At 41.8% G+C, this 13736-nt stretch overlaps 1 protein-coding gene and 1 pseudogene across 1 annotated transcript in view; one reads left to right on the top strand and one right to left on the bottom strand.

Annotated features, from left to right (window-relative positions):
* LOC113121849 (uncharacterized) overlaps window positions 1–13736 on the bottom strand; it is a 1077549-nt gene that overhangs the window by 234409 nt on the left and 829404 nt on the right.
* The window catches only part of LOC113121854 (uncharacterized), a 957344-nt pseudogene that overhangs the window by 279392 nt on the left and 664216 nt on the right, over window positions 1–13736 (top strand).

The raw sequence follows: 13736 nt of genomic DNA, 5'->3' as shown, positions 1-13736 counted from the left end.
TGGCAATGAGGCAGTCATGTCGTTTGGAATATTTTACTGTAGGTGTGCTGGACCTTTAAGGCTGATTTTTGGACCCACCAACCAGAACCTGACCCCCCAAGAAGGTCTGACATTATATTTTTCGATTATTACATAAAAACAACAACAACAACATGTTTTGTGTCAGAGTTCTCACCTCTACAAAATGACTGAAAAGAAACTAAACAGATAGAACCTTTAAATCCAGATCCAGATGTGTCAGAGTTACTGACATCACTGACATCACAAGACCCTGACAGACCAGAGACCACCCTCACCCCTTTAAATCCAGATCCAGATGTGTCAGAGTGACTGACATCACTGACATCACAAGACCCTGACAGACCAGAGACCACCCTCAACCCTTTAAATCCAGATCCAGATGTGTCAGAGTTACTGACATCACTTTCTATCAGGCTGAGAAACCACATGACTCTGATAAAGTCTGAGAGGAAACATAAAATTGGATCAGTACTCACAGGTCTCCAGGTCTCCTCTGTCCTCTTCCAATGTTTTCTGATCAAACAGCTGCAGCCTCTGTGCTTTGATTGGTTACTCACTGTGGCCCCGCCCCTTTCCATTTACTGGAAATCACCTGTGTGATTCAGGAGGCGTGAACAGGTGAGAAGAGTATGAGGAAACAGTTCAGGCTGAGGACACACCTTTGTTCAGAAGATCATCAAGGGCATGTTAGGAATGTTTCCTGACACACACACACACACACAGGCACGCACACACACACACACACACACACACACACACACACACACACACACACACATACAGACACAAACAGACAGACACACACACACACGCACGCACACACACACACACACACACACACACACACGCGCGCGCGCACACACACACACACACACACACACACACACACACTGATGCAGCTTCTTCTGTCCATTTCCTACCAGGATCCCAACGTTCTATACAGAGAACATGTAGAACAAAAACCACAGTTATGTTTCATATTTGACTGGTTAGAAAAGGCTCTAGTGTCCAAATATAATTGGCCACATGTAGAAAGTCTGTGGAACCAATCAAGCCAAGCTTTGCATAAATGAATGCACTTTAAACATGGTCAAAGACTGACAACACAGTTGTTTTCTTTCTAACTGATAAAAAGAGCACAGCAGAAACAATCAGCATCTGTCACAGGCCAATGTTGCATATAATGACATAAGCACAGGTTCTCATATATGTGACAGACAGAGTTGGGACTAGAGATCACACTCTACACTGTTTTGTTTGGCTAAAAGGAGGATTATTCTCCAAAGTCCAGCTTCACAATATGTCACATAGAAAGTGTCTATTTATTGAATGACATTCAAATGTGTTGATCTGTGTGTATGAGGAGCCCAGAGTCCATAGAGCTGCTGCTGGAAACTGTCTAATCATCAGGGCTGGATTAACCAGGGGCCTGAGAGCTCAGGGGCCCTTGGGCCTGTGTCTCTGGATGAAGGGACATCAGACTAGTTTGAAAGTCACAGAGCTCAGGTCAAAACCACAAAAGATGCAAAACAACAAGAAACAGATGAACAATGACACAAAAAGACACAAAATAAGTTGAGAGAGAAGAAAAACGACATAAAACCACAATGTTGTGTCTCCATCTAGTGGCTGAAACTAAATACAGCACTTGGTCAGGTATTTGAGGTATTTGGACTTGAGTACTTTCCCATTCACTGCTACTTTCTACAGAACTACATTACAGAGACAGAGCTTGGACTTTGGACTGCACAATATTTCTCTGATACTTTAGTTGGTTTTCTGCTTAGTGACTACTTTTACTACTTCAGCTGGATTTTATTGCTAATACTGTTGTACTTGTGCAGAGGAAACTGTACAGCATCAGTCTCTGTCCCTGCTGGGAAGATGCCGAACCCTGATCCAACTAAATTCAACGTCACACACGAGATCGGAAAAGAGCCGAATCCGGCCGGTCTCCGATGATCCTATTTAAAGACCTTAAAGCCTGAACAGGAACCTGGACTACAGTGATGATACAGCCTGTGGACTGTGACGCTAAAGGCCAAACTGTTTGCACCTCAACTAAACTCTTTAAAGTCTTCGTATGTAGGTTTCAGCAGAGAGACATTTATGTTGTTATGGACAGTAACAGCTGCACTTGTGCTTTAGAGAGCTGGAATAACAAAACACTATCAGGACATTTCTATTTCTATTTCTGGGAAGAATTATTTAAAGCAGCATTTAGACCACCAAACATTTTACACTGCTCTTTAAACAGAGTTCACTTCACCTGATCAGGTTTTTCTAAATCCACCTGCCTGGTAAAAGCCTTTAGATCGTAAAGTACCAGACCTTTGGAACCTGATGGACCTTTGATCTCTGGGATGTGGTTTAGAGGGAAGGCTCATATGTTTGTTCAGCTCTTTCTGTCAGGACCCTCATAAAACACACACCCATAAATGTTTTGTTCACTCGCAGCTTTCACTTGTCACTTACCCTAACCTAACACAAAGTGCTGACACCCCAAGTGGCTCTGACAAAGTGAGGATCAACCCTAAGGTCCTCACTGCCATAGTACTGGTCCTCACAAAAAACTGGAACAGAACTGAATCAGAGTAAAAACACAAACGTCTGCTTTTGTGTCTTTAAATTAAAGGGTTTTACATCTGTTTTTAAAAGGAGTTCACTTCATCTGATCAGGTTTTTCTAAATCCACCTGCCTGGTAAAAGCCTTTAGATCGTAAAGTACCAGACCTTTGGAACCTGATGGACCTTTGATCTCTGGGACGTGGTTTAGAGGGAAGTTTCTGAGAGGGAAACACTGACTGTTCAGGTCAGTCCCAGTCACATTAAACACACACAGATGTGAGGTCCCTGGTAAAACCTTCCCTGGTCCCTCAGCCTGAGCTCAGTCTAACTCTGGCCTTAACCTGAACCAAAGTGCTAACACTCAGACTCTGTGACAGGAAGAGAACAACGTTGGATCAACACTCACCTGCCTCAGCCACGTCTCCTCCTTCTGCTCTGTCGTCTCTAAATGGAGTCTGAACGCCTGTTCTCAGGTACCTGGGTCACCTGATCCCTGTGGCTCCGCCCCCTGTGTTTACCTGTGTGTCTGTGTGACAGAGAGAGAGAGAGAGCTGCTGACCAATCAGGCGTCAGCGTCGGTTTTCACTGGCACATTTCACATGACCTGGAAACTACTGAGCAAAAACCCTCAATATATAAAAATTCATATAAAATGAATGTGTCTAAAGAAATAAATGCACCGACACTAATGAATCTGATGGTTTTAATAATAATTGGAGTCATAATCTGGTCATGACTTCATGTCATTTATTTGATAATATCCAGTCTCGTGTTTTATGGGCAGATATTTGACCCCAAACATCCAGTGGTCCTCCCTAAAAACCTCATTCCACCATGAGGATCAGTCTATAAAGCTTTTCTTAACAACCAGCAGCCTTTGGAAAACAAATCCTGAGTCTTAACGAGGAAACACGACTTAAAACAGAGTTTAGCCCAATAAAACACAGGTGACATGAAACATTCACAGACTCCAATTAGGCTGGATCTGTTCTCATCACTAATATTTATCATCATCACTAATTTAGAAGTAATAATTAGAGTCATTATAGTTTGTGGTTTGGAAATAAACTGAATTCAAATGTCAATCCTGCCAAAATATTCATTGGATCTTTGAAACTGAGTTTGTTTTTAGTTTGATGTCATTATGTGTTTTTCATTCATTGTTTCACTAAGAAGAACTAGAAGAACTCAAAGCTCAAAGTGTGACAAGGACTTTAGTCTCACACTTTAGAGGAGGAGGAAGTAGCTTCTATGATTTCCTTGTTGTCATCAGTCTCTTCAGCTTCTGTCCATAACAAAGATCTTTCTCAGACTCTATATTGTCCAGTAACAACAACAATAAAGACGTGGCAGGCTGCTCTTTTCTAAACTCACAGTGAACAGTGAGGACAATGTGCTGTTCCTTGGGCTTTGAAAAACACCTTCTGGTCCACCTTCATGTCTCCGTGACTCCAGCTGGACCTCAGCGCCGATCGACGACCCTTTGGACCGACACGTCCGTGACGGCGGCCCGGTCCGAGGGACACGAGCGTAAACGCCCGAAGCTTCCCACAGGAAATAATCACAGATCACAGCTGTATTTGATATTGTTTTATGCTTCACCTGACACACAACAGACACATGTAGGCCTGAGACAGGCAGGTCTGATCCACTGATATTACATAGACATCACATGTTTTGAATCCAGCTGCAGTGGGGCAGCAATCAAACAGAAAATCCCATTTTGTCCCACTTTCACACACACAACCTCAGCCTCACTCCCAGTCTGAGTCCACGTGCAGGGAGACGAGACAGAATCACACAGTGGATCAGAAAAGACCAAGAGGAGGGAGGTGATTTAGCAGAAGTTCACTCTCAGAGAACTAAATGGCATTTTGTCCTCAACAGATTCCTACGGTAAATACATTCTGTAGATTAAGACGCATAAAGACATATTCAGATTACAGGATATTCAGAAGTCAATGCATTCACATTCTACACTAATACAAACTCATATTGGATATAGTGCACAGCCAGATGGACCTTTTACTTTGAAAGGACACAGAGAGAGAAAGAAGTGGTGTATTAGCTTTGGTTCCTTATCACATGATGTGGTTCCTACTCTCCTGTTTTTATTCCTGTTTATTTCTCCCCCTCAGTCAGTCGACAATTTGCATCGGCTGGAAAAGCAAAGACAAACAACTGATCCACCTGTTGGGACCAACAGCCGGTTCCTCCTCAGCAGCCTATTCCAGTCCTGTAGCTCAGTGTTAACACAACATCAGTTTGTTGTCTGAACATCAGCTGGGACATGTCAACAACTTCTCAACAGGCAGAAAAACACCTGGAGAAGGATTTAGCCCAGAAAAGAAAAGCTCTCAGATATTTCACAGAAAACATGTCGTGCTGCTGATGCTTCAAATGCAGAGACCACTGTGCATTAAACAGCAGTGAAGGATGATCGTTGGATTCAAAGGCTCATGTAGAAATCCTTTTTTCTTTCTCTCAGCGTCAGCATCATAATGAGACCAAAGACATGTTGCATGTGTCTGTTTTCATGGAGGACCATGAGTTTGTGTGGACATGGATAAACCTCCAGGCAGCACCGATTCAATCTGGTCTCTGGACTTTAAAGGATTCCAGAGATCCGATCAGACTCATGTCAGGACTTCCTGTGGGGCCTTAAACACCATCTCACCGTTAAGACGCTGAATCAAGTCAATGTCAGTTTGTGTCCCCAGCTGATTGACACACAATATGTTTCTTATGGATGGATATTCACAGCCAGATGCCAAAACCTGTGCAGCTCTGAGTTCTACCAAGATTTCAACTCTACTGGTCTAAAAACAGGTGATGAAAGGGGGCAGGTCCATGTGCACCTCATGTCATGAAGCTAACAGAGATCTTTGACTGAAGGTCAACCACTAATTCCCACTGGAAAAGTAGATGAGACCATCAATGACATGTTTCTGCAGCATTTTCACAGCACAGAGTTTCTGTGAAGTGAGATTAAAGCTGCAGCATCATTTCCTGTAGCTAACAGCTAATAATAATGGAGGAGGCTCATTGGAGAGAGCCATGTGTTTCATTTGAATCACAGGGAGAGTTAGGACTCTGTTCACTTTCAGCTCATTCCAAATGTTCAGATTTAACATGCAGACATGCTCCATCTTCAGACTCACATATTAGAATGAGTAGATCTGAAATATAGAGAAACAAGATTCAAGTCCCAGGTGTCTGCACTGGAGCTGGAACAAACACTAAATAATGTCGTTCTAGGAAATATTTGCATTTGTATTGATTTGTTTGGACAATAAATGGATCATATGAAGGTTTAAAAGACACAAGAATAGAAAAAGATTTGTACAGCGAAGATCAAAAACTCCAAAGGTTTGATCATCACATCTCAACAGAAGGAATTTCAAAATCCAACCGATCCAAAGAAACAACATGAGACATGAATAAATGTCAAAGATTATTATGTTGTTGCAAACTTGTCCAGTCAGATCAGATTGAAAAATCTCCAATGATTCTTTATTGTAGCTACTTCACTGCACTGGTTTATGTGTGTATTGAATAATTCAACTGGAAACAATCATTGGAAAGTCTGAGACACCAAATCAGGCTGATTCAGACATTTGGAGATAAACTACATGTGAAATATACATGAAGATCAAAAATGATCCCAAGATTTAGTTTAGAAAATAAAGGAGCTGAGTGTTCAGTTCATCTACTTAGAGCAACTCTCACTAATCTTTTCTGGAAACATCCTTGGAAGTTAGGAAACAATTTGGTGAACCAACCTGTTGATTTGGTTGATGATGTTATTCCAGTTTCCATGATATTTCATCTTAGTTTGGCATCAGACTTTTTCCTGATGACGTCTGAGAAAGTGGATTATTCCTAAAGTAAAGACAATCATTAGATTGACAGGAAATATTACACACTTCAATTTACTGAGACTGAAGAAAAATCGATTCCATTGACACAATTGAGACATTTTTCTAGTTCACCATTTGTGCTGTTCATTTCCCAAATCCACAGTTTGGAAAAGGGAACAAACTAGAACATCATGTGCATAAAGTCAATGTAGGTGAAGGAGCAGGAGCCATGTGATGAATAAGAACGGGCCCTTTTGGTACCACACAGGAAATATCAGCAGGATATTAGTGTTCACATCAGTCAGGCTCAGTCATATTCTGGTCTTTGCTGCCCTCTAGTGGATCCTGTCAGCTGTGAGAAATACAAGGTGACACTTCATCACCAGAGTGCTACAGCAGAGGACAGGACAGGACTGATCCAGTGAGGGGGTCGGGTCAGGACCGATCCAGCGAGGCGGTCGGGTCAGGACTGATCCAGTGAGGCTGACCACTTTGCATCAACTGTTTCCCTTTGACACCAGGATGTTTGAGTTGATGTAAATGTGAATATGTCAGACACCTAAAGCAGACATCACATTTATTTAGGGAGGGGATCCAGCTTACCTGTGTCAGCTGGTTGTAGCATAAAGGCCAGTTCAAGCTGCAAACGTTTTGATGTCCGTCCATCTGATGGAACCGATCTATGAATTCACATACGCCAGAATTTAAAACATCAGTGACGTGTCATCTCCAGACCGTCATCGTCGTCAGACGCTCGGTGTGGCTCTGCGTCTTCTGGTTTCACTAGGCCCCGCCCTCTAGCGGGCAAGGCCAATCCATGAAATCCACCGATCTTCAAACTACATCACACTGCTGAATTTTTGGCTGCCAAGGCTACAGATCTTGTCCATGGAAATTCTGTCATCAGTTTAAAATGGCATGTCCCATTTCCAAAACCCATAAGTGGAGCCAGCTCTGGCACACAAACATGTATGAAGCTGGCATATAATTGGAGTTCTTCCCCCTAGCACCATGATTAGTCCTTCTGCCATGTCCATTGCAGTTAATACTGTGTTTGTCTACAGTCTAATACCTATATATGGTAAACAGGTGCCCTGTTATAACAGGTGTCAAGACTTATTAAGTTACTCAGATTGAATCCACACTTTCCAACCATATGGAAAATCACAATCTCCTATTGTCAATGGCAATGCTATAAAATAACTAGAGCCCACCTTTAGGACCAGTTGACGTGGACCCTTTGGAATCACCTGGTTCTCTGCATTAAATTGACAATAAAAGTAATGAACGGCATCATTAGGCAGCTATAAGCTCAGTTTCTGGTTCTGACTGGCCCACTTCAACACCCGGGTTTTCATTGTCTGAAGGAATTGAGTCCCACATTCACTCTGATGTTTAATGTCCTTATTCTGCTGCATCGCTAACTACTGACCATCATCTGGACAGCAATCTGACCTTTTTCTGTCAGATACATGTGATAATGAAAACTCATCTTATCCTTAATGATGACTGCCCAGGCCAAGAGGCAACGTCTGACCGACTCTCACCTCCAATCTGGTTCCTAGTGGAGTTTTACTGACTCGTTTCTTGACTCTTTTGTTAATGTCATAGTCAGGGCTGAAGGGCTCACAGACTTTTTCCAGCCTTTACAGTAAATGCTTGAATTGTGTTTTCACAACAATTCAGTGTTTTATTCTGACTTTTTTCTTGCTGCTGTCGGAGCAGAAACAAAGACATTTTCCAAATCCCACATGTGGCAGAAAGAAATGGTGTCAAAAAGCTTTAATGAAAACAGAGAGTGGACATGTGTCTTTCTTCATTTACAGTGGATTATGAGAAAGACAGAAAAAAGGCAAAGAAGGCAGAGACAACCGCTCATCTGAGCTCAGACAGTGAGAGCATGATGGGACGGTTTCATCCACTAAGACGGTGAGTTTGGTTTCTTCACACTGATTATTATTTGAATAAGCTCCGACACACAAAAGCACAAATATGATGAAAACACATCTTTAAACACTAGGTCCTAAAATCTTTTCTTCCAATGAGTGCAATAACTATGTTAGCGTAGTGAGCATTGTAGTGATTCCTGAATTTCCCTTCAGGGATTAACAAAGTCTCCCTCACCTCATATCATCAGTGATGTAAATAGTGTTTATATAAATGTTAAATAAACCTGTTAAATACATAAATATCACAGTACATATACATACATATATATATATATACATATATATATATATATGGAATACTTTACTTAAAAAGCCTGTTTTTCCAGATTCTTCAGGCTACTCTAGCAATTCCATGCACACATACAAATATATTCAAAATAATTCATCACTGTGATTTTATACCTACCAGACCTAACTCTCGGTATCAAGAATACCAGCAGTCTACTGACGAGGAGGACATTAGAACTCCACATAGACCCTCTCCACCGACTCCACCGACTCCACAGGCCCCACCAGCTCTGCTAGACCCACCCATGTCACCAACTCAAACAAACCCACCAAGTCCACCAGCCTCTTCCTCAGCACCCACCTTGTCTGCAAGGCCAGTAATTAGTTGTAAGTGTTGTAAAAAGCAATGAAGTTGCACAAATGAAGCAAAATGAGTTGATGTGTTCCCACTGTAATATACAGAGCCTATAAATGATTCAGCCCCTTGGATATTTTACCCTTTGATATTTTATAAATCAGCCATTGTCAATATAATTTGGTTTGTTTGACCAAAGAAATCTCTTTAATGTTAAAGTGGAAACAGGTTTCTACAAAGTAATGTCAATAAAATAAAGATATGTCATGTGAAATAAGACTGTAAGATGTATTGTAATGCTCTGCACTGACAGCAACAGAAAGACATATCATCTCTCAGCTGGAACATCTCAAAGAACAAGTGTCTGTAATTAAGCAGCTGCTTATGACCCTCACCGACCGGAACTCTACAGCTGCCATCTCACCAGAAGGCAAACATCTACCTTTGAGCAGCCTGGGCCACATCCAGGTGGTGCAAGGCTTAAAGAGCAGGCTGCTACAAGGATGTGGTGCATTGGACTTTTTCAAAAAACACACTTTATGAATCATGGACTTATTTTTAGAACCACAATTTAGGTAAAGTATCTGTCAGCGACCGGAGGTTCCAACCCAACATGGACCACAAGGCGGGTCACGGTCCGAATGGTAACCACACCATTGGCCCAACAGTTGTGCTGGAGGGGCTCTGGCCAGAAGTTGGCCTTTGGTGACATGCTGGTCTGCAGGGCAGTCATAGGTACAGTATGTGATGATCATGTGCAAGAAGGTCTGACAGGGATATAACAAAAGATTGGATTTCATTTTAAAGGCCTAATTCCATATTTTTATTCCATTCAAATATACGAGTTCTGTGCTTCTGATTATAATAGAAACTAAAATCAAGATAGTTGTTTTCACAAATACAGACTGGCCTAGCTAGTTAACCAGATCTAACTATCCACAGGGTCATGCACTGTAGAGGAGATGCTCAGTCTGGTCACTCTTGGTGTGGGTTATTATAGTCACCTTAGTAAATAACACTAACCCACAAACAAGCAGTGGATGAAGGCAGCTGCACTAAAGGCCTGGCAGAGCATCTCATAGGAGGAAACTGCATTTAGTCATGTCCATGGGTTTCAGACTTCAAGCAGTCATGTTCTGCAAAGGATTTTCATCCATGTGTTACTTTGTCCCATCATTTGCACTTTTGTCAAGCCCCTTGGATTAAAGCTGAATGTCTTCACTGTCTGTGTGCACAGAATTCTTCAGCATATCCTCTCCTATGTCATCAACCTCTAGTAACCAGACAAACTGACAGTAATAACCAGTGATGACAAAGTACAGCATGTCCAATAGTAACTGTGTATTATCTTGTACTGTCCATCACACATTTACAAGCTTCCACATAACAACTGTTGCTGTGTCCTCGCTGTCTGAGAACTCCACCCTTAAAACAAAGTGGATAACCACACCCACACCCGGACCAGTTATTTACCAAAATCACCACCAGAACCTGGACATGTGATAATCACAGATTACAGTTAGGGAATAATCTTTAGAACCAAAGTGAAAATACATTTATAAACTGTCATGTGGGACCATTTTCATGGTTCTGCCGTAATTTGTTGAGAAGTTAGGAGGCATCATGATCATCAGACACCCCCCTCCGTTGTAGCTGAATATACTGGCCTGTGTATATAATAATAATTATTAGTCTTTATCATGGAATATCTTGAAAACTTTAGCCAACCAGCACCTTTGTCACATTTTCTCTAATTCATCTAATCACAATAGAAGAATCAGCACATTTTATACGTATTACAATATACACATTCCAATTGTAATAGGTATAAATGCCTTAAGGCCATAGATAGATAGATAGACAGATACTTCATTCATATCAGCTCATATCAATTATTTCATTCATATCAATACTGAGCTGTAGAAGAAAATAAGCACATTGAAGCGAACGTCATTTCCCAACAGGTAGCCCAGTTGGTAAAGCTGCATAGTCAGGACACAAAGAGCAGGTAGTTCCTCACTTGTCATTCATGCACTGAACTTGTGATAATGTGGCTCAGCCAGTAGCTCAGCTAAACTACAATTAACTGTGTCGTGCTGACGTCGTCCCCGATGGGACTTTGGTCCCTGGATGGTGCCTGATAATCCCTTACAAAAGGTTTAGGAACCAGGTGAAGTGAACATGAGAATCAGACTAACTACAATTCCCTTTTCAATGTAAATGAAGTCTGCAGTGTTCACATTTTTATGTTTAGTATGATGATCATGATCAAAGCCACCTACATTTCTGTCTTTGCTTCCTGGGCAAGGCAAATGTATTAGTATAGCACCATTCATACACTACGCAACTCAAAGTGCTTTACAAGGCAGATAGTTCCATTAAAAGTCTGGAAAAGAGCATCTGAAAACAAAGACATTTAACATCAAATACATTTAGATCAAATAAAGTCAATTCAAATAAGATGTCAAAGCACATTAAGGAAACAAGGAGGAACAATTATTTGAAGGCAGCAGGAAACAACAGGGTTTTCAGTCCTGGTTTGAATGAGCTGACAGTTGGAGCAGACCTCAGGTGTTCAGGAAGTTTGTTCCACAGGTGAGGAGCATAGTGACTGAATGCTGCTTCACTTTGTTTGGTTCTGGTTCTGGGAACACACAGTAGACCTGTCCCAGATGACCTGAGGGGTCTGGAAACCTCATAGGGAACTAATACATCTTGGATATATTTTGATCCACAACCATTTAGTGCTTTATAAACTAGCAATAAGATTTTAAAATCTATCCTTTGACTAACGGGAAGCCAGTGTAGTGGTCTGAGAACTGGTGTGATATGGTCCAGTTTCCTGGTGTTTGGAAGGACTCTGGCAGTAGCATTCTGGACTAGCTGCAGCTGCCTGATTGACTTTTTGCTAAGACCTGTAAACAGCCATTCCAATAATCTGAGCTACTGAAGATAAATGCATGAACAAGTTTTTCTGCATCTTGTTTAGACAGAAAACCTTTTATTCTAGCAATGTTTTTCAGGTGGTAACAGGAAGATGTAGTGATCCTACTCACCTCATTCATGGCCACAGCAAACACCAATGACCATCCTGCAATGCACTCCTGTTAATAAACTAATCAGGGCTGAATCTTCCATAGCCACATGTACAGCCAACTACATATTGCCTGGACATGTGGAACATATTATATGGCAGAACTAGCTGCTATGTTTATATGATGTTTATGGACGTATAGATTCAAATGTATAGAGTGGAACTACGCAGTTTTCCAAGTGGAGACAAATTCAAGACCATGATATTGCACATTGAGTTGGAGCTAAATAAGAGAATGACAGCAGTTGCAATCAACAGTAGGAACATTATAATTTAGTTGGATGTCATCTTCTCTTTCATCCCATAACCCTTGTGCCCCTGTGACGACTATATTTTGTACAACCTTTGGTTTTTTTATCTCCATCATCTTATTTCTTGCTTAGATGCTGTTACAAAAAGCAGCCGTGCCACAGAGTCAGAAGTGGAGACTGCAATCAAGGTGTGGCTCCGCAATGCCAGGGACAGAGATGGTGGAAGAAGAGGAGAGAAAAAAATAGACTGATAGATTTGATGTTTAGATTTGTTATTGATTGTGTTCTTTATTGTTCTTTAGAAAAGAATTGATTTCCTTCAGATATTCACTTTTCATTGATTAAATGTAACTATTCAAAACACATTACTCTTTCTAGGCTGGTACTACTTTCAACAACTGCAGTAATTCTGCATACACAGTGATTTTAATGTTGTGGATCCAGTTTAGGTCAGTCTGTCCTGTACCAACAGTACTGTATAGTAACTGTGGGCATGCAGCACACAGTATGTGCATTCTATGATCCATTCCTTATTTTAGTTTTCCTTTCCATACATGTCAACATTTTATAGAGCTGTGTTTTTAAAATGTAGACTTCAGCAGTTCATTTAATGTTGTCACTGTTCCTAATCTTCTGTAGATCAACTTCTAGTGAAACACATCATCACATTTATTTCCTATTATTATATTATTATTTTCAAGTGTCTGGGCTAGAGTGGACATGCTCACAGTTTCCCAACTGCACATAGACCAGTAAGGTCCGTGCATACTGTGGATATACTCTGAGCATGAGAGGATGGTCTCAGAAAACATGCAGGGCAAAAAATCTGCACATGGTGCAGCCACATGTGAAATGTGGGGCTCAGGTGGGGCCACTGCAGGTTAATGGGTGTGGGTTGACTGTGGGGCCCACTGGGTTCCCACTCTGCTTACTGTGGGCAGCCCACACTACAGGCTGGGTGTGGGCTGCCCATTAGGGCCCCACCTGGGCCCGATAGTGTGGGGCCTGCATGTGCCCCACATTTCACTATGGTAACGGGGTCCACACCGGGCTGCCCTAACCGGGCCCATTTTTTTGCCCACAGTGGCCCCACAGGGGCCCCAAAAGGGCACGTTTGCTGGGTATGGACGTCCATCTTGTCAGAGTGCTGCGAAATGCACGACATATCTCTCCTTCTATCAGCGGTCGACTTCCTGTTTGAGTCTCAGAGGTAGATGTGGATCATTTTCCGTGAATATAACTTGAAAGAATGAAATATATGCCGGGATAAAAGTTTGTCAGCTGAGCTCAGCCAAAGTCCAGTTAGCAGGACGCCATCTTGGACTCCCCACTGGTGCAAATGTCTCCACATCAACTCAACAGCCTTCAGGACTCACATTTCAATAAGAGCTAAAAACAGCTGGCAGCCAA

This window comes from Mastacembelus armatus, chromosome 20, assembly GCF_900324485.2.
Source record: "Mastacembelus armatus chromosome 20, fMasArm1.2, whole genome shotgun sequence".
Taxonomy (NCBI): Eukaryota; Metazoa; Chordata; class Actinopteri; order Synbranchiformes; family Mastacembelidae; genus Mastacembelus; species Mastacembelus armatus.
Note: the sequence above shows the minus strand (reverse complement) of the source record. Positions and strands in the feature narration are given on the sequence as shown.